General features: G+C 36.0%; 1 protein-coding gene across 3 annotated transcripts in view; it reads left to right on the top strand.

Moving 5' to 3' along the window:
- Positions 1-23,815, top strand: part of LOC143231836 (dual 3',5'-cyclic-AMP and -GMP phosphodiesterase 11A-like) — a 91,626-nt gene that overhangs the window by 23,983 nt on the left and 43,828 nt on the right. Inside the window, exon 1 of one of the 3 annotated variants that reach the window (XM_076466511.1) lies at positions 18,219-18,470. The exons of the other annotated variants lie outside the window; for them this stretch is intronic. The gene's annotated coding sequence lies outside the window, so the exon portion shown is untranslated. Of the gene's footprint in view, positions 1-18,218; positions 18,471-23,815 lie in introns of those variants that run through there. 3 annotated transcript variants of the gene reach the window in all.

Raw genomic sequence — 23,815 nt, 5'->3', positions numbered from 1 at the left:
TCTTTTTCAAGAAATTATTGGTAATACCATAAACAAATGATACACGATATATCAGTCACGTGTTAAAAAGCACGAGTTACTCAATAACGTAGTGGGTCTAATTCGTCTTCTTTAAAAGCCTTCTTTTGTTATTGTTGCTGTTAAAGTGCAATGGTACGCATTTGGTCTCTGCTCATAACGGGTATCTAAATCCGATTTTTAGCATTAAAACTCACGGACCTACCGTAAAACCACAGGGTAGATTAACTTTAAAAGCCTTAAAAATAGGAGAAAGAGGCCCAGCATGGCTAAGTGTGTTAAGGCGTTCGACTTGTAAACCGAGGGTCGCGGGTTCGAATTCGGGTCGCACCGAACATGTTCGCCCTTTCAGTCGTGGGGGCGTTATAATATGACGGTCAATCCCACTATTCGTTGATAAAAAGAGTAGCCCAAGAGTTGGCGGTGGGTGGTGATGACTAGCTGCCTTCCTTCTAGTCTTACACTGCCAAAGTAGGGACGGCTGGCGCAGATAGCCATCGAGTAGCTTTGCGCGAAATTTAAAACAAATAATAAGAGAAAGAAGTGATATAAAGGATCCTAGTTAGTTGAGGGTTAAAACTAATCCAAAGCTCACGGAAAAAATACAAAGAAGCTACTTTTACAGAATTTCACACAGAGAAAGTAATAGTTTCCTATCATCTTCGGTGCCGTAGACGAGATAACTCGTCCAAGCAGATCGGTAACACAGTGCCACGGACGAGTTAATTCTTTCTCAATAATATTTAACTTCAACGCTAGATGTCAGCACCATACATACATTTGACCTACTTACAAATTGTTTCACTTTCGATCCAAAATGGCATCACGAAAAAGTTACAAAATGAAGAAGCATTAAAATTGTATTGTAGCAGTCAACAGGCTATAATTATTTTCATCTTTTGGTAGAAGTTACTTTGCAAGGTAGAAACAGGGTGATATTTTTACAGTGGTTTAAAGTTGAAATGTGTGTGAGTTTGATTTGTTTTGAATTTCGCGCAAAGCTATACGAGGGGCTGTCTGCGCTAGCCGTTTTTAATTTAGCAGTGTAAGATTAGAGGGAAGACAGCTAGTCATCACCACCTAACGCCAACGTTTTTGGTACTCTTTTACCAACGAATAGTGGGATTGACCGTCACTTTATAACGCCCCCCACGGCTGAAAGGGCAAGCATGTGTGGTGCGACTGGGATTCGAACCCGCGACCCTCGGATTACGAGTCGAGTGCCTTAACCACCTGTCCATGCCGAGCCAGAATATTCGTAAGAGGAGAAACACTAGGCTATTTCTATTAGAAAACTTTGACAAATCAGTTGTCCACTACAATATTTTATTATGTATATATTTTATGTTAGAGAATTAAGACCACCTCAGTTGTGATACGTACGACCTTGGACGACTTTGCTCGTAAAAAGTAAACATTCCGCCACGCCCTTTGTTCCATCGTTGCTCTTAATTGTGGAAAGCTAGTCCCAGATTCAATGTTAGGCTGTGAAAATCATTTTCATGTATAAATGTATAATACTTTTTATAGTTTCTCACCTACAAACCATTATTTTTTCTATAATATTGTTTCATACAGGAGGGGTGCTAGTCCCCCTCAGCAGAATTTTTTACTCCCTCAACTATCCCATGAAAAATATATTATTGCAATATTCCCATAGATACACCAACATAACACAAACAAATACACTTGATACTTTTTTAAAATGATGCGCACTATGTGTGTATTGCACTTAGCAACCAATCAGCGCAGTTACACCGCATGTTCCAAATAGCTCGGGAACTCCCTTTAGCGATTTTCTTGCCCAAGGCAGGAGGCTGGACCAATTGAAACGAGATGAATTCAATATGATAGGAATGTCGAAACCTTGGAGACCAAAAAAAAGGCTAACGAACGCGTTAGTTGATACATGTACATAAAACTGTATTCAGCATCAACAAGCATTATCTATTTTATTTTTACAAACAATCTAATTGATTGCAGTCCATAATAATGTAACGAATTGACGCCATGTAGTGGTACAGCGGCATGTTTGTGAACTCACAGTACTGGAAACCGGGTTTCGATACCCGTGGTTGGCAGATCACAAATAATTCATTGTGTAGCTTTGTGCTTGATTCTAAACAAATAAAGAAAGAATCTAAATGAACAATACAACTGTTCAGATTTACTCAAGAAAGTATGTGCGCTGCGTCCACAAATGGGATAGAACATCGAATTATAGTGTTTTCAGATTTTAATAAAGAAAAGCTTGGGATGGTCAGGTGGGTTAAGGCGTTCGACTCGTAATTTGAGGCTCGCGGGTTTCGAATCCCGGTCGCACCACACATGCTCGCCCTTTCAGCCGTGGGGCGTTATAAAGTTACGGTCAATCTCAATATTAGTTGGTAAAATAGTAGCCCAAGAGTTGGCGGTGGGTGGTATGACTAGCTGCCTCCCAGTCTTACTAATTAGGGATGGCTATTAGACCTCGTGTGGCTTTGCGCGAAAGTAAAGAACAAATAAACCATAAAGAAAAATCAAAGGTTACAATCTTCATTTTTTCTGATAAGGTAATGTGGAAAGATAGCAACTTCTCACGTGGAAGAAAGGCTGAGCTGTTCAAGACGTCATGCATACCACTGTCTATCGATATAAAAGTAACTTCCTTTCAATCCGAGTATCAGATATAAATTGTTGTTATTTTCGTTAATATTTCATATACCACTCGCAATTTAATGAATTTACCCAAGAACGTACACACGCGTTCCATGGAAACTTATATTACTGCATCACTTTAAATCTTCTCAACTGCCCGCATAACAACAACTGAATTCACTGTAATAATAAGGTCTTTATCCTATCAGACCTTTTACTGCTCTTTCGTTCTAGACGATTTGTTCAGACATAACCTGAAGTCCGTTACTGCTCATATAGTAATAAAGATCCCAAGTAGTTCTGACTATGAAAAATAAGGCTTAAAGAAAGTTGTTCTGTTTCAGACCTTGTGGATATATTTGAAACACGTTTCTGGATGTTACACCTTTAAGAAGTGAGTGTATCATTTTAAACTTATAGAAAATGTTTAATTTGTTGGAAGCAACAAACGTTATTATATGATGTAACATATTTGGAATATTAGTAACTAAAGTACCTAATGAAAGATAATAATGTTTACTTATTGACTCATTAAGGGTTTTACTAAATAAATATATATATATGCGTAACATCATTTCATTTTCACACATTCTCTGCTTATGATACTAACGACAAAGCCTTTGGTTTAATAACAGAGCTTACTTGACTTGCTGGGTTAAAACGTATAACGCTGTTTATATTAGTCGTTTAGAAGATATAAGTTTCTAAATGGGTAATATGTGTTATGACGTAGAAATACTTTGAAGAGGATCCCGAGAGTTGGTGGTGGGTGATGATGACTAGCTGCCTTCTTTAAGTTCTATCACCTCAAATTTAGAAATTAGCTTGCGTAGCTTTGAAGCTTTGCACAAAATTCAACAAAGTCTTTTATTTGTCTCAAGGACCCCACTTTTAAAGTTAAAACAAAAAAGATTTATTGAAATAAAATTTTTAAACATATTTTAAAAGCAAGAGATTTTTGTTGTTTTTACACGTAGAATGACGAAACGTTCTTTTAATTATATTTGTAAAAACGGTTTGTTTAGGTTGAGAAAATTTTTTACGTAGAGGAGCGAACAACGTTTCGACATTCTTCGGCCATCGTCAGGTTCGATAGCTGTCCAAATCGCTTGTTACTAGACTCCAAAGTTACTGCGATATTGCATTGTTGTAAGCATAATCTATATGAACAAAAGACTTTAAGTGCAAATTCATTGTATTCAGCAACAACAACAAAAAAATTAATTCCAGGAGATTATGTTTTTTTCTTGGAACTTTCGCGCTCACCGACATCCCTACTTTCAACTTTCAGATTGGATAGAACCCAATAAAAACTTTAACTTTCTAAGTATATCCACGACTCCAGATTACAGTGCGCAGTTTTTTCTAACTCCAACGGCATGCGAACCGTGGATCTTTGAATTCAAAATTTAAGGACGCTTGCCACTAGACCACGCCCACTACTTATAACTTTGGCAATACCATGATGACTAAATAAAACTATATCTATGCGATGATTGCAAGTTAAATGTAGTTAGCTGCTAATTGAATAGAGTTTTATCTATAAAAAATATTCTAGTGTTTATTTCAGTCTTAGTTTGTTTTGAATTTCGCGCAAAGCTACTCGAAGGCTATCTGCGCTAGCTGTCCCTAGTTTAGCAGTGCAAGACTAGAGGGAAGGCAGCTAGTTATCACCACCCACCGCCAACTCTTGGGCTACTCTTTTCCCAACGAATAGTGGGATTGACCGTCATATTATAACGCCCCCACGGCTGAAAGGGCAAGCATGTTTGATGCGACCGGGATTCGAACCCGCGACCCTCAGGTTACTAGTCGAGCGCCTCACAAACCTGTCCATGCCGGGACCAATGAGATATTTGCTCGTTTTGAGATGTTTCGAGTCTAACGCCTTAACACACTTGGCCATGCCGGGCCTTATTTCAGTCTCAATCGTACGCTTTACTTTGATCGTATTTAGTTCCTGAATTATGTAGAGGGTCGCGGGTTCGAATCCCCGTCGTACCAAACATGCCCACCCTTTCAGCCGTGAGGGCGTTGTAATGTTTTAGATGTCACTCAGATTTCTACTATCACGTATGTAGTAGTTAAAGAAACATTGAACGAAAAATGTTACATTTTAAAGTAGCTCTACTTACAGTTATGTCTCGGACAAACAGAGGTGTGGGTTTTTTTAGCACTTGGTTTTACTTTTTTACGCTATTACCAGTCTTCTGTTTTGATGAAATACTCACGTATTTCAGAGTATGAGATTTTATTAATAATGCTAACTGTCAGTGTGGCAAGTATCTGGTCATAAAGTTGATGGAAGTGAAGCCTCGCAGTAAATACTCCCATATAAGTAATTACAGCAGACCTTACAAAATATTTAACTCTACGAATAACAGAAAAACAGACATTTTATCGTAACTGTAGATACGTAACTCACAGTTAGAGCTGTTTTTGGGTGAAATTGAGCGTTTTTGAAAAGAACGAACGGTCTTCATCAGAATAAATACGGAACTCACTGTTAACCAAAGCTTTCTGTTTATGAGCCGCTTTGTTGTCTGTTGCAGTTTGTGTGTTTTATTGAGCACAAAGCTACACAAACGGCTATCTGTGCTCTTCCAACCACGGGTATCAAAACCCGGTTTCTATCGTTGTAAGTCCACAGACGTACCGCTGTGCCACTGATGGAAGAGCGCCTGTTATAGAACTTGACGATGTTACGGAACTAAACCGGTACAGGATGACATATGAAAATACACGTTTTTAAACAAATATACACACACGCACACGCATCTAATTTAATCATCACAAATGTATGGTTGTTTGTAACTTGTTTTTAATAAAACTAACTACGTCTGTAGAACGATTTTCATCAATTTTAACTAGTGGGAAAATTTCCAAGAACATTAGAATTTTTGTGTGAGGAAAAATTAACAACGTGTAGGTAGAGAGGCGTTTGTATAGATTTCAGTGAAATATAGCTTGAAACGATTTTCATGTGAAAATACCCTTTAACAAAACGATGGAAAAATTTGTTAAACTTTGAACTTAAATTTAAGTTTGCTGTACGTTAAGTCCTCCGATGAGAAAACGGTAAGTTACGAACATACAACGCAAAACCTGAGGTTTGATTCCTCGCGGTGGACACAGCAGATAGTCCAATGTGGCGTTTTTCCTGTCTTAGAATTACACAAGGGCTGTTTGCGCACAGCTGTCCCTAATTTTGCATTGATAGTTTCGTTTGTGGTTTTGGATCAAAACTACACGATCGGCTATTTGTGCTTTATTCATTCAAGATTTTAAGGTTAAAGGCCATAAACTTAAAGCTGACCTCCCGGGAGACTTGAACTGATAGAGTAAAAGGGTTTCTTCTTTTGTTTACTTTTGAAATTTGCGCAAAGCTACACGAGGGCTATCTGCGCTAGCCGTCCCTAATTAGCACTAGAGGAAGGCAGTTAGTCATCACCACCTACCGGCAAATCTTGGGCTACTCTTTTATCAACGAATATTGGGATTGACCGTCACGTTATAATGTACCCATGGCTAAAAAAGGGGAGCATATTTACTGTGACGGGATTCGAACTCGCTACCCTCAGATTGCACTCGAGCGCCTTAACCATCTGGCCATTCAGGGCTGACTAAAAGGAGGGTCTATACCACCAATCACCATCTCTTAGGCTACTCTTGTTTGACCATCACTGTCTTAGTGTGACTGTTGGTTCTTTATTTATCGCCCTTTCAGCCGTGGGGTGGTTGTAATACACGGTCAATCCCACTATTCGTTGGTAAAATAGTAGCCCAACAATTGGCGGTGGGTGGTTATGACTAACTGCCTTGTCTTTAGTCTTACACTGCTAAAGTAGTGACGGCTAGCGCAGATAGCCCTCTTGTAGCTTTGCGCAAAATTCCAAAAACAAATAAAAATATTTATTTATCCGTACATTACTGTTCTGAAAATTCTGTAACATTTTTTTTGTAAACACGGGGACAAAAAGAGAAAATGTAAAGCGGTAATTAAATTTCTTCTTCTTTAAAAGCTGCAATTTACGAAGAAATTTTACGTAAGTTTATTAGTTTAGTGCTTTGGTTGTTGTTGAACGATTAAAATACTCTTAGCCTCAGAGATGTTTGCCTCCTTGGCCAATCAGATTATTTTAAAAGACGAATGTACTTCCCAGTTCAGCAAACTAATGTGTGTTAACATTCTTGCTTTTAATTATCAAATCTTAATAATAAACAAATTAAGTTAGTACTTTTGAGTCCATTTAATCTATAAAAATAATACAACTTAAACGTAACTCGAATGTTTAGGAATATTTGGTCGTCTAGTTCGCTCTGCGTTAATGATAAGCGAAATAAGACAGTAATAAAAATAAGAAGGAAATAAACTCGGGTTTTCAATTAAAGTGGTGAATGACGAAAATAATTACTTTTAGAAACTTCAGAAGAATCAGTAAAACATTAAATAAATATTCAGAAATCGGAGTGAAAATGTCAGATAAGGTCTCTATAAATGTAATTGTTTTCACATTGACCAATTCAGCAGTCTTTCTAGCAGAGAACATTGACCTGCAACACGAGCTTAAGATAACACAAATGTAGATCATATGGATATACGTGGAACATATTCTAAAGCAGTTGTTAGTGTCATATGAAAGGGCCTGGCATGGCAAGGTGGCTAGAACGCTTGACTTGAGGATGGCGTTCGAATCCTTTCAGACGTGTGGGCGTTGTAATGTTAGGTCAGTCCCACTACTCGCTGGGAAAAGAGTAGCCTAAGAGTTGGCGGTGAGTGGTGATGACTAGCTGCCTTTCTTCTAGCCTTACATTGCTAAATCAGGGACGGCTAGCGCAGATAGCCCTCTTGTAATTTTGCGCGAAATTCAAAACAAACCAAACATGTAACGATCTCACCAGTAATTAGTGAACTTTTATCAGCACTGACGACATTTCTGTTTAATTTGTTGTGAGACATATTATTAGGGATTCCGTAAACCAGCAAAAATTATGAACCTACAAACAACTGGTTACATAAATAGTTTAAATTAAAAAGCCGAGGGGTATACTTTAACCGGTATTTTAGTGTTAGTGTTGTAAAGAATGAACCTGTTGTAGGTGAAATACATGGATGTTTCATGTAAATAATAATTACCAAAGTAGTAACATATTAAATTCTAGGGTTTAACATACTTAATCTGTTTTGATTTCACTATCTGTGTAAGATTATCTTTTAGGTTTCGAGTATGCCTATCTTCCTCATGTCCAAGTTTCTGAATCGTAGTAAGCTACTAGAAACTAGATTCAGTGATTTTAAATGGCTATTAAACGTATACATGCTATCTCTCTCTATATGTATGTATGAATAGGAATTATTCTTAATATAGTTTCTTAATGTTAGGTTATAAAATATATTTTGTAATTGAGAAACGAAATGCCTTCATAAAGGTATACAAAAGTATAATCTGTGTTTCCCTCTAATTTTTACACCCAGAAACACTTAAAATATTTGAGATTAACATAGAACTCTCAGATGTCGCTGTTTTGAGTGTTTCTTGTGACGAAACCATGACCAACTTGTACAATATCGATCTGCTGTTTGTTTGTTATTCCTTATACACACAGAAAGTCATTCTTTAGACAGAAAGACGTAATGTTATTGGAGACACATCTTTACAAAACTTACCATGTAAATTGGAAGAAAACGTAATAACTTGTCTGTTGGTTTTTCTTCCAGCGATTCTACAGATATTCGAAATTGCTACCGCACGTTCTAGTATTGGTTTACTTTGTTGTTGTTTTTTTCGTTTTTATTTAAGATTTTACTTTTCTTTCAAACTAATGAAACCGGGAACTACCAGTGCTTTACTGAAAGATAAAGCGCCCGTTACTTGGTAACTCTGTCACGTTAAAGTCTTAGAAAAATGAAAATAAAACACTAAACGAAACGTTTATTTGCAAAGCGTTTATTATTTGTTCAATTAAACGATATTTTACACACACAATGGGCTAAGTGGTTAGGTGAGAGACCCTCTGTGGTTCGGGCAAAGCCATCCCTGATTTTAAACTGCAACCCAGAAGGAAGGCAACCATTCGGCAAGACTTGTCGTCCAAAGCACATTACAGATCATAAGTCTTGTTCAGGAAAATACGGATGTGGCGAAGGGAAGTCTTGTTCAGGAAAATACGGATGTGGTGAAGGGAAGTCTTGTTCAAGAAAATACAGATGTGGCGAAGGATGTTTACGAACTTCTACAAAGTGAACTTTCCTTCATCCTTCATCATCCGGGGGGGGGGCGACGAAGTAGTGTGAAATGGTAATGTGAATAAAAAAATTCTTATAGTTATGGTGAATGAATAAAAAAAAAGAATGTATTGTACCCCACCCTCCCGGCGGATCCTCATGTTGTCCATCAAGTTTATTCCCACATGCAGACTCTAGGCATTATCCGTGTTAACTGATCTTTGTAACACTCTGCTCGTTGATACATATTTCACTGATATAACCTATCTCGTTTTGCTTAAACAGAAAAAAGAAGGAAAAGAGATAAACTCAGTACTTATTTAGTATACTATGATTTTCAAACACTATTTATCACGTTGAAACTCTCTTAAATAAATCCAGTGATTTTCAACGTGTCTCAAGCAAAACTTTTGTTTATTACAAACCTCACACCCTGTCTTTCTTTAAACACAAGAATACGCTTATTAGAAAATGATAGTTTACCAGGAAACCTTTAACTTTGATATATATGTAGTTTTGTCTTTTGAATTTCGCGCAAAGCCACTGGAGGGCTATCTGCGCCAGCTGTCCCTAATTTTAGAAGTGTAAGACTAAAGGGAAGGCAGCTAATCATCACCACCCACAGCCAACTCTTGGGCTACTCTTTTACCAACGAATAGTGGGACTGATCGAAACATTATAACGCCCCCATGGCTGAAAGGGCGATCATGTTTGGTGCGACCGGGATTCGAACCCGCAACCCTCAGATCACGATTCGAACTCCTTAACCCACTTGACCATGCCGGACCATATATATATATATATGCTTATAACGATATTGATGGATACTGTATGATAGTTAGTGTAAATGGTACTGTATTGTGTGATATAAAATATCCTCTTTTGATAGCTCGATTTTAAACTTGGAAGGCTAAAGCATTTAAAAAGATCTTTTAAGATTTCTTGATCTTTCGTTTACAAGAGACTTAATGAAGGGAAATGTAAGGAGAAACTGAACAAATGAGACCAAGTGTACTGCTCAAGTCATCAGTTTACATACAATGCACATCCAGATTGATCTGAAACGTTTCGGTTCCAGATCTCTGAGCAATACTGATGAAACTTATTTGGCAAATTTGAAAAGGAGTGTTGTTTAATCCAACTAGACGAAAGTCTTTGAATTTGATCCGCTATAAAGCTTTATTATACTGCTATTTCCTAGCTCAATACCCCTATTACAGGTTTTATAGATACAGCTTGAGAACTCGATAGACTGACCAATCAAGCTTAGTTTATGTGTATTTTTCATACGTGGCGTTACGAGTATTATTCCTTCTTATTTGATGATATTAACGAGCGAACGTTTTGTTTTGACTGTTTTGATTGTTGAAGCGAAGATGTGTATTTCTAGTAGGGCCAAAAAACAACTGATTCAATCATTATTAGAACAGAGGTTTTGCAGTGAAGACTCTGTAATGTATGCAGTTCGAGTACAGAACCAATTTATCTAGAAATTCACCTGCTTTTAGGAAGGATAAATAGAGAAATAAGAATATCTGGGCATGTTAAGCAAAGGATAACCAGGATAACCGAAAACTAACTGAATGAAGTTATAACATATTTGTCAGACGATGTATGCAGTAAGACATTGCTGGTCATCATGATAAGTTAAACTAACTCTTAAACAATGGCATGTCCTCACTTCTAGGTGTGTTAACTAAAAGACAACCGTTTTTCAATCGACAGCGTATAGAGGCTCTCACGTCGCTCATTACTAAGAAATATTTTTTATATAATAACAGAAAAAGACGATTAGCGTACGAAAGGTTTAAGATGGAAACAACTATTACATCCCTAACCAATGATGCCACAGTAAAGACGTACATAACAAACCTGACTACGCTGTTATTTGAAACAACCAACATATCTGTGAATATCATGCATACAGCTGAAACCCTCTGCTATTCTGGCTACGCTGGTTTTGTGTTTTGTATTTTTAACAGAGGTTTTTAATAACAATAAGCAAAAAAACTAAACCAACGGTAATAAGGTAGGCTGCCTAAGGTAAGTTTGGTTTGTTTGGAATTTCACGCAAAGCTACATGAGGGCCATCTGCGCTAGCCGTCCATAACTTAGCAGTGTAAGACCAGAGGAAAGGCAGATAGTCATCACCACCCACAGCCAACTCTTGGGCTACTTTTTTTACCAATGAATAGTGGGATTGACCTTAGAAATTTAACGCCCTCATGGCTGAAAGGGCGAGCATGTTTGGTGTGAGGAGGATTCGAACTCGCGACCCTCGGATAACGAGTCGAGTGCCTTAACCACCTGGCCATGCCGGGGCCTGCCAAAGGTAAGTTTAAACAATTTTCGGGTAAAGATAATTATGGCCAAGCGTGTTAAGGCGTTCGACTCGTGACGGTCGATCCCAATATTCGTTGGTAAAAGAGTAGCCCAAGAGTTGGCGGTGGGTGGTGATGACTAGCTACCTTTCCTCTAGTCTTACACTGCTAAATTAGGGACGGCTAGCACAGATAGCCCTCGAGTAGCTTTGTGCGAAATTCAAAACAAACAAACAATTAAGCTCTTCAGAACCACGTAGACTTTTGAACTATCCATAATTTTCCATGTTACTGTGCAAGCATCGAACAAATCTATATGGCAGCTTTAATAATCATTTCGATTTCGTCGCTTATACTTCTAATTTAGATCTTAGCTTTAAATATTTCTAAACCTTGTACCGTGTAGCTCTGTGTAGATTTTTTCCACCCATTCCATGAGCTAGTGATAAGTTTCCAGACTTAAAACTCTAAAATCGAAGTTTGATTCCCTACCGTATACAGTGTGAATATGGTTTATTTTGTAGCTTTAGGCTTAAAAACTAAAATAAAAAATAATAAATAACACGGTTTAATGATTCCTCAGTATTATTGAATAATAAGAAAATATGTCCGCTGACCAGTGACCAATAAACACTGGAGTGAATCTATACATAGGTTAAACAATTTGTTGTTGTTTTTTAATTTTCGCACAAAGCTACTCGAGGGCTATCTGTGCTAGCCGTTCCTAATTTAGCAGTGTAAGACTAGAGGAAAGGCAGCTAGTCATCACCACCCACCGCCAACTCTTGGGCTACTCTTTACTAATGCATAGTGGGATTGACCGTCACATTATAACGCCCCACGACGGCTGAAAGGGCGAGCATGTTTGGCGTAGGGGGGATGCGAACCCGCGACCCTCAGATTACGAGTCGCACGCCTTAACACGCTTGGCCATGGCGGGCCTAGGTTAAACAATAAAAAAAAACAATGAAACGTAAGTATTGGGCTAGTATTATAATATATATCGTCAAAGTTAGGAAATATCCAACTGAACGGTCTGTTTCTTGACCATATAAAGTTACTTTTAATTCGTTGACCGACACATTGATCAAAAGAGAGAGAACATCAGTGGTTCAATAGAAAAAAATGTGCCATTGTTTACTATACGTTCTAGATAAGGTAAGCCTGCTTTCTTTCCAAGATTGGTAAGCTATTACTCATAATCTAGGTACGTACCTCTTCTAACCCTAAACAATTAGATGTGAAAGCAATCAATCGATAATTATATTAGCGAGGAAATGTAGGTGCTTTCGTATTCATGTAGATTAATATGAAACAAAGTTTTAGTGTATGTTATTAAAGCCCCTTGCGCTCAAGAGCTCCAGGTAAACGAGTTATAGTTTTATTGTGAGTAAAATGCATAGAGTGTAGAACAAATAGTAACGCAGAGCACCTAAAAACATTAGGGTTATCAATAATGCATTACATATGTTTAAGTGCATATTTGTTCTGCGTATTACAAAGTAAATAACATAATACACGTTTATAACATTTTCGGTATCGTTCAGTATACTAAATTACAGGCTTTTTTCTTACACAATATATTTTTCATAGACGTTTTGGGTTATACATATATATATATTCTTATAGTAATATAGTTGTTTTGTCTATAGATACGAAATATTTTTTTCACGAAAGCACAGCTCTTCTGTCATATTAATATGTTCTTCTTTTTGTATTTTAACAAGAAAGCCTGAAAGAAAATCACCATGTTCAAGACGGTTACAAACAGCAAGCTTCACACAGCTTGTAAGAATAGCTTTATTGTGATACACTGGTGCCAGTTAGTGTGTAATTTAAATCGTAACGAAGCTTCGACGTGTTGTCTTACAAGCTAAACACAGTAGATGTTTGTATTTAATTTAACACTGGGTTTACACAAATAATATAGATAGTGGTTAGCAATATTCATTGAAAAATAATTTAATGGAAAAACTCTTGGAATGTGGAAACCATTCAAACATCTATTAAGTCTAAATCTGTAGATTTGACAGCTAATTTGTAGGCTATAACGGACGACTGTGAAAAAAGTAAACCAAAACCAAAACGTGTATTACAGAGTTCTGAGTTTTCATTTCTTAACAGTTTATTTAATCCACGAGTTTATATAAATGTGTCAACCATTAAACAATGAAATCCGTTTGGTCATCCTGGAGAACATAACTTGAATTAAAAGAAATATGGCACTTAACTTAAACACAATTCCTGGTTTGTAACTCTTTGTTAACCTTATTGGTTAACTTCACATCAGTACATCATCGTTCACTTTCTCCTTCAGTTGTGTGATGCGGTGTTAACATGTCGTAAAATATTGTTTTTGACCGTGAGATGTCTGTGAAACAGGTTCGATCCATGATTGTCTCATTATCTTTTCTTGACAGGAAAAAAAAACAACAACAAAAACGATCGAGATGAAAAACTTACTAAACTTTAAATTTTAATGGTTTTGTATTGTGATGTTAGCTGTTTGATCTCAAATCCTCTTGAAATTTAACATGAAGATGAAACTTGAATGATGAATATTACTGTAAAGGACGTAGCGCATATATCAATATCCATGTATGTAACCAAAATTACACTGTTATCTGTTTAATGGCAACACAAAGAATAATCCATAAACGAATTCCAAACTGGGTATTTAAGATTTAGACAATTAGAGAAATAACTGTGATATGCGGAACAACCAATTCTTTATAATTTAACAGAATTTTAAATAAAAGTACTTACCTCACAGTAAGAACACGACTTTCAATAGGATTGTATGTGAGGGTTTGATTATATCATATCATGATGGAATTCTTGCTTGAATGATACTTGAAAAATGTTTTTATTACGCAATGTACAACCTTCAAGATCGCGAAATTTTTATTCTGTGTACATGTAGATTTGCAACAGGAGTCACGATTTTCTCGTTTCGCCTCCGTTTCCTGTCACGGAGAACCTTATGTTTCTCCCTTCTCAGGGAGCAGATATAATGTCAAGAGTACATTACACGCAGATCTAATGTACTGGCGCCTTCTATATAAATATAATAGTATTGCCAGTCGTATGTCCATTTAAATACGTCACATGGTGTGGATGGATCTTCATTCACCAAATTTGGTATGGAGGTCTATTAGGTCCATGGGGAGATACAAATTTTTAATTTTGCATTTTGTTGTTTTTGGAGAAACAAATGTTAATGAATGCTCACCAAATTTGGCATGAATGTTTGTTGGGCCCAAGAGGAGATACATTCAAACTTACGGTTTCACATTTTGTGTTTTGGGTTCTTTTTAAATTATACATAAATGAAACAACTTTTCATGTTCTAAGATAACCTTTCATTAATCATGAATTTATATAACTTCCGTCCAGGATACGGGTACTTCAGCGAGTCTTCATAATTATAATTTTTAAATTTGGTACCGAGAAACTGGAGTTCTTATGAATTATTTTTTCCAATAATTGTCATTGTGTGTGGCTTTTAGCAAAGCCACATTAAACTATCTGCTGGGTCCACCAAGGAGAATCGAACTCCCCGATTTTAACATTGTAAGTCCGACTACTTACCGCTGTCCCACCGGGGGACACTTTTTCAATCAACTGTTAATATTTTCAGTTTATATCAGTAAAATGTATTAGTTTTGAGCTCTGTACATTGGGTCTTGATTTATCTTTCATTTATTTTAATTAAAACCCATCTGCCATTTATCTGCCCAACTCACTAAATGATCTAAATCCTTTGTAAACCAGCAGCATCTTTTTTACAGCCAGCAACACCCAAGACATTAATATCATCTGGAAATATAAGTAGTTTATTGGCCATTCCTTCATCTATGTTATTGTTGTAAGTAAAATAGAGTAAAGGTCCTAAGACTGAACCTTGAGGTACCCTACTTGTGACATTAATCCAGTTCGACTAAACTCCATTTCAAAGGAAATAATTATATATCAGAAATTAGATATTGTTTTGCCATTTCATATATCGACAGAGATAAATAGTTTCTAAGAATATCGTTAAAAATTGTTAAATTTGTAGGTGAAATTCAGTGAAAATAAATATATAAATATATTAGACTCTGGTGGTTGGCTTTTTTGTTGGGCTGCTTTATTTATTATTATTATGTATTTTAGTATTTTACTGTTTTGTTTGTTTGTTTGTAGTTAAGCGCAGAGTTATACAATGGGTTATCTGTGTTGTCCTCACTACGAGTACCGAAACCCATGCAGTGAGTTTCTTATGACAGTCCCCCGCTGGTACAGCGGTAAGTCTATGGATTTACAACGTTAAAATCAGGGGTTTAATTTCCCTCGGTGGACTCAGCGGATAGCCCGATGTGTCTTTGCTGTAAGAAAACACACACACTCCTTATGATAGCGGTATGTCTGCGGACTCAAACCGCTAGAAACCGAGTTCCGATACCCGTGGTGGACAGAGCACAGACATCACGTTGTGTAGCTTTGTGCTTAATTCTAAATAAACAATCTCCATGACCGAAGAACATAAACCGAACACACTTACCACACCGTACTTTCCAGAGAGGAAAAAGGATCCTTTTAATGAAAATGTTCATTTTTCCCCAATTAGATATGAACACTGCGATCAGTAATTACCAACACAAACAGCAGGCTCTAGGGCGTCGTTTCTGCTAGTATAGAAATTATCGTACTTATCATTAGAAAACTATGCAATAAGTTGTTTTATTCTTTCGGACAAACATACGCTAAAGCAATCTGCACGTAACAATCTCCAGTTTTGAAATGATAGGTTCATTTGAGACAGAAGGGAACCTACGAAATAATAAGCGTGCATATTTGTTCTGTGATTAGGGGCGTCATTTGAGGGAACGAAAGGTTCCCCTGGGAGATTAGCAGGGAGTCATAAATGGATTTCGGTTAAAACATTTTTAATTAGGCCAAATTATCATGTGTATGTGAATTATGCCATAATATAGGGCTTCACCAGGATTGAGAGGCCCACGTGATCTCTTCCCAGGTCTTTTCGAAATGACGCTCCTGTTTGTCATAGCTAATGTTCTGTAAAACGTATTTACACACACACACACACACACATATATATAGAACTTCAAAGTTCACTCTTCAGGAAGTTAATACAGGAAGGAATAAGTCTTATACTCTACAGTTTTCTTATATATATATATATAAGATACATACTATTGATTTTGTTGTGTGCTGTATTATATTTAACGAAAATCAATATCAGAGGCTATTGTATCCGCTCACTAGATGGCGTTTGTAAATTGTTACTTTTGTTTTGAATTGCGCGCAAAGTTACACATTAGCCGTCTCTAATTTAGCAGTGTAAGACTAGAAGGAAGGCAGCTAGTCATCACCACCCACCGCCAACTCTTGGGCTGTTCTTTTACCAACAAATAGTGGGATTGACTCTCACATTATAACGCCCCCCTCGAGCTTAAAAGTGCGAACATGTTTGGTAGGGCGGGGATTCGAACCCGCGATTCTCGGATTGCGAGCCGAGCGCCCTCACTACCTGGCCATGCCGAGGCCCGTTTGTAAATAGAAAGCTTCTATAGTGGGCGCAGCTTCATATTTGTTATTGTTATGTCTAATTCTCATGAAGGCTCCTACATCTTTCAGCGACATCACTGCAATGTCAATTAGGACAGCAGCCTTATATTAAATATGCATATTTCGCGTAATGATTCTGTATATTGTTTATGGTGTGGAAACAATGAGATAACAACATAACTTCTTGCTTCGGTCTATCTCTCACTTTGTCAGAAAATTTAATTAAACACTGCTGGCTCAGAAATTGCGAGAAAATATTTTCTACCCATGTAGTTACGGTTCCTTCTATCTTTAACCCTTAAACAGACTGAATGTTGCAGGTAGCAGCAGTAACTTATGATAGCCGCCATTTAGGGGTTAATGAATTCAAATTTAACCCTATTGTACATCTTAACTAACATCGTAAGTCACACAGAAGTGCTGTTTCTGAATACTCTTACGTCCAAGTAACAGTCTAAATAAAACATGAAGTAAATATTTTCGGTTCCTCATATTTCGTAAAAAGTAAAGTTTTGTACAACATAGAATTATTTAAATACGAAACTGAAATAAAACTTTTTCCCACCGTATTTTTTTATAATGTGCGCAATAGAGCGTTAACTTCATTAAAGACATCAGACGCCTCAGTTGTCACGATGCAGACCCCAGTGACACAAGAAAATGTCCGCAGACTTGTGACGCTAGAAACCGTGTTTCGATACCCTTGATGGGCAGAGCCCAGATAACTTAGCGCTTAACTTCAAAACAAACAGATTCACCGTACTTTTGCGATAAGCCTCGAGACTTATAAATTCCAAATTTCGAGGCTCAATACCTGCAGTGGGCACAGCGTAGATGACTCATTAAAACAGCGTTGTAGTAAGAGAGACAGTATGACTGATACTGTTGATTTGAAGTAGATAAGTATTGAAAAGCTATATGTTTAATATTATATCGTAGGATAAACTGTGCACTTTACGATTGAGCTTTCTGTTTCCTATATAACCTAAGCCTTTTTTGTATTTTAAATCTCCACTCGTGAACATTCACTGAATTAGACAATATATATATATATATTTGTAAGAGTTCTGTTGCTTATTATTTCCGATTTCCAAGGAACTTCAGTAGGCTATCAAACGGTTTAAAGTTTTGTAATGAAATCTGTTTAGTAGTCAATGTTCACTTCACGTAGTACGATTCATTACTTGAGAAATAGCTTTTCACGCCAGTGATATTTTTAAATATGTAATGTTTTACATACCTTTAAGTTTCAAATAGAAGAAAGAAAATCATCATTTAGGATGTCCAATCCTTTGACACTTACATATAAACGACCTTAAACTGATATTTTGTAATGCATAAATGGAGTAAATAATAAACAGTAGGTCACATAGGTGGCTCTGTGGTTCAGAAAACGTCTCTTAATTTGTGTGAAGCGATAACAACTTGATATTTAGAGCATAACTTCGATTAGTTGAGGACATAAAAATCTGCGCTTGCGTGAACGGATGTAAATCTTGGCTCTAAAAACACCACCTAGTTTCTTAGATCTACCGCTGAGGCGCGAACTTCGTCGTAATGCACGTTTATCGTTTTCGAAGAGCAGAGCGAAATAATTCTTCGCATTTCGAGCGTAAAACATTTATTTACGAACACAAACAAATCTTTATTACGAAAACTACGTTTCGTTCTTGAACCCGGGAAGGCAAGGGCCTATGGTGAGTTTTCAAAATTGTTTTTTTCTGTGTACTCTAGAATGTTTTCGCGATTATTTAGCACATTTGCACTTGTAAACGATAGTCGTAACTGTTTATTTGTTTGTAGTTAAGCACAATGTTGCATACTGAACTGTCTGTGGGTATCAAAATTCGATTGTTAGTGTGAAAAGGCTTTAAACTTAAATGAGTCACCAGAGGGCTCTGATAATTGTACTTTTTAATATACGTCATAAATAGTAATCTAATGACTCACAAGTAATATTGGTTGGTTTTGAATTTCGCGCAAAGCTAAACAAGGGCTATCTGCGCTAGCCGTCCCTAATTGTACAGTGTAAGACTGAAGGGAAGGCAGCTAGTCATTACCACCTACCGCCAACTCTTGAGCTACTCTTTTACTAACGAATAGTGGGATTGACCGTCACTATATAACGTCCACTCGTCTGAAAGAACGAGCATGTTTGGTGTGACCGGGATTCGAACACGTGACCCTCAGATTACGAGTCGAGTGCCTTAACCACCTGGCCATGCCGGGGCCTCACAAGTAAGAATAGAATATGATAAAGATATTACCAGTATATCTAATACATTTTTTATTTATCAGAGTAAACAAAGTTCAGACTTCTGACATTTTAATTTATTCTTATCGGAAATTGATTCATTGTAAATATAGAAGTTCGATATTAAGCCTTATCTCAGCTTCAGCGGTACTGCTGTATTATTTTACTTCATAACATTATAGATATTTAAGATACATTATTTTACGTTAATTTAAATATCTTGTTATTTTTTCTAGTAACAAATAACTATCTTGTTGAGAGTATGTGTAGTTATTTCCGATGTGAAGCGAGTACTTCAAAAAGTTTGTTTGTAGTTAAGGACAAAGCTACACATTAGACATTATGCTCTTTCCACTAGGGGTACCGAAACCCGGTTTCTAGTACTATAAACCCATAAACATACCGTTGTATTATGGGGGGAGGGGCTTAAATAGATTTCAATGACTGTAATTAGTTTTTAACTTTATATATAAGACTATTAAAGAAATGATTACACATATTAAAAAAAACAAACTACAAATACACTTACACGAATTACACAGACTTGTTTATGTAATTTACACACATTCTGTGCTTCAATAACGGGAATTTAGCTTTAACTCGTTCTGTTACTTGAACTCACACTGCATGTTGGAATCAGTAAAACGTTTCTAACCGCCTTCGAATAATGATACATAAAACAGCAGGTAGTGAGTGTATAAATAACACTGTTTTCGGTAATTTCACCGTACGATATTATAGTGTAGTACAAATTATCTTCATCTACATTGTCGAGAATAAAGCGTGTGACTTACTTTGACGTTATACAGGGTGTTCGGAAAGTCACTGTGCAGTTTTGTAATCATATTCAGTCTGTTTCTTTGTTTGTTTTTTTGGAATTTCGCACAAAGCTACTCGAGGGCTATCTGTGCTAGCTGTCCCTAATTTAGCAGTGTAAAACAAGAGGGAAGGCAGCTAGTCTTCACCACCCACCGCCAACTCTTGGGCTACTCTTTTATCAACGAATAGTGGGATTGACCGTCACATTATAACGCCCCCACGGCTGAAAGGGCAAGCATGTTTTGGCGCGACTGGGATGCGAACCCGCGACCCTCGGATTACGAGTCGCACGCCTTAACACGCTTGGCCATGCCGGGCCCACAGTCTGTTTCAAGCCAGCAACTGATAGCGGTTTTTAGAAACAAAATACGCGTATTGATGCCAACGGGGGTAATTTTCAACATTGTTTATAATTGTCATTCATATTCATTCTATATTGCACAGAATATGTGTAAATTACAAAAACAAGTCAGTGTAATTGGTGTAGGTGTATTCTATATTGAAACATGTCTGTTAATAAATATATAAGTGCACAGTGACTATCCGAACACCCTGTATAATCCATCGATAAGATTGGTCTTGGAATTTAAACTAGTAGAAACATTTGGAACCTTAAGCCTAAAGTTAAAGAATAAACTGCAACTTGTATTTCAGAACGCATAGAAATAGCAATACAGTGTTGGCTTTCAGCTGAGCTATCACAACGTTTAGTTTCATTGTCAGATACTGTCTTTTGTTCTCCTTTCCTTTCTCTGTTATTGTATACTTTGTTCTTTTTGATGTTTTAAAAAAAATATTTTCTTCCGTTTATTTCTCATAGTTTTAGTTTATGATTCTTCTTCTGGTTTCCCTTAAATATTGTATTTTACGGTTTTTTTACAATGGCCGCAAAACATTTTTATGACCTCTTGGAAAGTGTTTTTTTATCTCTCACTCTTTATTTCTTATTTATTCTTCTTTCTTGTGATACTACTATTTGTAAACGTAGATATTTCGTCAAATACAGTTTTTCAGTCCAGCTTTAGTAATCAACTCTCTCTCTCAAAAAAAACCTTAATCAAAAATGAAAAAACAACAAAAACAGTTTTCATATCTTGTGATAGTAGGTTATTAAATTTCTTTTATACGGCAGGTTATACTTTCGTTAAGGTTTGGTTATTTAGAATTAAACACAAGGGTACACAATGGGCTATTCATGTTCTGCCCATTCACGGGTATCGAAGTCTGATCTCTAGTTATCTGACTAAATTAATTAGAGCGCCCCCCGCTAGTACAGCGGTATGTCTACGGATTTACAACGCTAAAATCAGGGGTTCGATTCCCCTCGGTGGGCTCAGCAGATAGCCGGATGTTTGTTATAAGAAAACACAGTGATTTCTAGCAGTGAGAATCGGGATCTATTCCGCTGTGTTACTGAGGGGGCGTTCACAAATGCATGACGTATAAAAAAACATTCTTTCTCTGTCTCTACCTTATTAAAGTTGTTTTAAGGTTTGATTATTTAATTTTTTCTTTAATGTTTTTTCTTCCCTTTTCTATAAATATTTTTTTAAAGCTTTGAAGTTTTCTATACAGTAGAGAACATTTTGTTTTAAACGATTCAAACCTAATTCACTTATTGTATATGAGCGGCGTAGTGTTAATAAAATAGGTATGGCCAAGTGGTTAAGGCGCTCGATTCGTAATCTTAGGATGTCGGGTTCGAATCCCTGTCACATCAAACGTGCTCGCCCTTTCAGCCGTGGGGACGTTATATACTGACGGTTAATCCTACTATTCGTTGGTAAAAGAGTATCCCAAGAGTTGGCGGTGGGTGGTGATGACTATCTGCCTTTCATCTAGTCTTACACTGCTAAATTAGGGACGGCTAGCGCAGATAGCCCTCGTGTAGCTTTGCGCGAAATTCAAAACAAACAAACGAATAAGATGTTAACTATTTTGAAACACTGACACTTGGTTTAAAGATATTCGAAAGTATAATTCTGTTTTATTCTTCGGTACGCACATAAAATAAATATTTCAATGACATTTATAATACTAAAACTGTTCATTAAAATTTTTATTATTAGAAGTTTTACCGGATTCGTATTTTGGTTCTTTGCTTGCGTTTATTCTATTACACTACACGTTATTATGTTTTCAATTTTCTAAAATTGTTTTCATTTAGGATTATTTTCATTCTGCTTACGTTAATTCTTCTTGGGTCTTTATATTTTATTATTATTATATTATGCTATATTATATATATTATTATTATATCATATTATTATAATAATATAATAATAATATTATTATATTATATTATATTATATTATATTATATTATATTATATTATATTATATTATATTATATTATATTATATTATATTATATTATATAGTATATATTATTATTATATTATATTGTATATATTATTATTATATCATATTATTATTATATTATATAATATTATATTATATATATATTATATTATATTATATATATATTATATTATATTATATTATATTATATATATTATTATATTATATTATATATATTATTATTATATTATATTATATATATTATTATTATATTATATTATATGTATTATTATTATATTATATATATTATATGTATTATTATTATATTATATTATATTATATATATTATTATATTATATTATATATATTATTATTATATTATATTATTCTTGTGAAACAAATTCTGCGTCTAACTTGACAGCTCTCAGCTTTACTTCTTTTATCTTTTTGAAAATCTAATTTTTCGCTGGAAGAGCAGTAAGCCTTCGGATTTACAACACTAAATTCAGGGATTTCGTTCCTCTCGGTGGACACAACAGATAGCCCGATGTTACAAGAAACACACACACGAAACTAACATTTTCCTCATTCCATTTTCTCTGAATTTCAAAGCTTCGTTTTCTAACACAGTATATTTATCCTCTTGTTTATTTTATCCACTTCCACGTTCTGAATCACTGAGTAGAATTTCTATTTGTTTCACACGTCTCTTTATCAATCAGATGTTTTTGTTTACTAAACGATTAGACCCGACATGGACAGGTGGTTAAGGCACTTGACTCGTAATCTGAGGGTTGCGTGTTCGCATCCCGGTTGCGCCAAACATGCTCACCCTTTCAGCCGTGGGGGCGTATAATGTGACGGTCAATCCCATTATTTGTTGCTACAAGAGTAGCCCAACAGTTGGCGGTGGGTGGTGATGATTAGCTGCCTTCTCTCTAGTCTGACACTGCTAAATTAGGGACGTTTAGCGCAGATAGCCCTTGTGTAGCTTTGTGTGAGATTCAAAACAAACTGAACCAATCATTTAATGTTTTGATTTCATTACATTTTTTGTACAGGGATATACGAAAACAATGTGGATACATTTGCCATGTTTGTGTTTAAGTTGATGTATTCATATTTACAATTTTTATAGGATATAATGAACACATTTCAAGATTATAGATCCATGTTACGTCTCTCTTTATCTGTTTATGGATCATTCGATTATTTGTCATAAAAATGGTAATGAATCCCGTGATGAATTTATTGTGTTCATCCGCTCAAAGAGCCGCGAAACTGTATTTACTTGCACGAAAAGTGTGCCTGGAGATAAGCTGTCATAACCAAAGACAAACAGAATGTACCAGTCTTGTTGCGTAATTAGAGTGATCAAGTTGCTCGAAATTGAACCTTGTAGTGTAATGTTGATAGCAGGGTTATATCTGATGATTCGCACGTTACTGACATCTAGATACGACATGTAAACTGCCAGAATTTCATCACTAGAGTAATTTGAACCACGGAGTGATACAGGCTAGAAACTGTAATTGCTGATTGTTTTTACGATATAATAGACATAAGTTGACACAACTTTCAAGTTTTGTATATTAAATTCCTCAAACAAATTCTACCATATATTAATTAGTGATGTTAGTTTGAGAAAAATAATAAACATACCAGCTAAT

This window comes from Tachypleus tridentatus, chromosome 11 (genome assembly GCF_004210375.1).
Source record: "Tachypleus tridentatus isolate NWPU-2018 chromosome 11, ASM421037v1, whole genome shotgun sequence".
Taxonomy (NCBI): domain Eukaryota; kingdom Metazoa; phylum Arthropoda; class Merostomata; order Xiphosura; family Limulidae; genus Tachypleus; species Tachypleus tridentatus.
The sequence above is the reverse complement of the archived record's forward strand: the minus strand, read 5'-3'. Positions and strand labels throughout refer to the sequence as shown.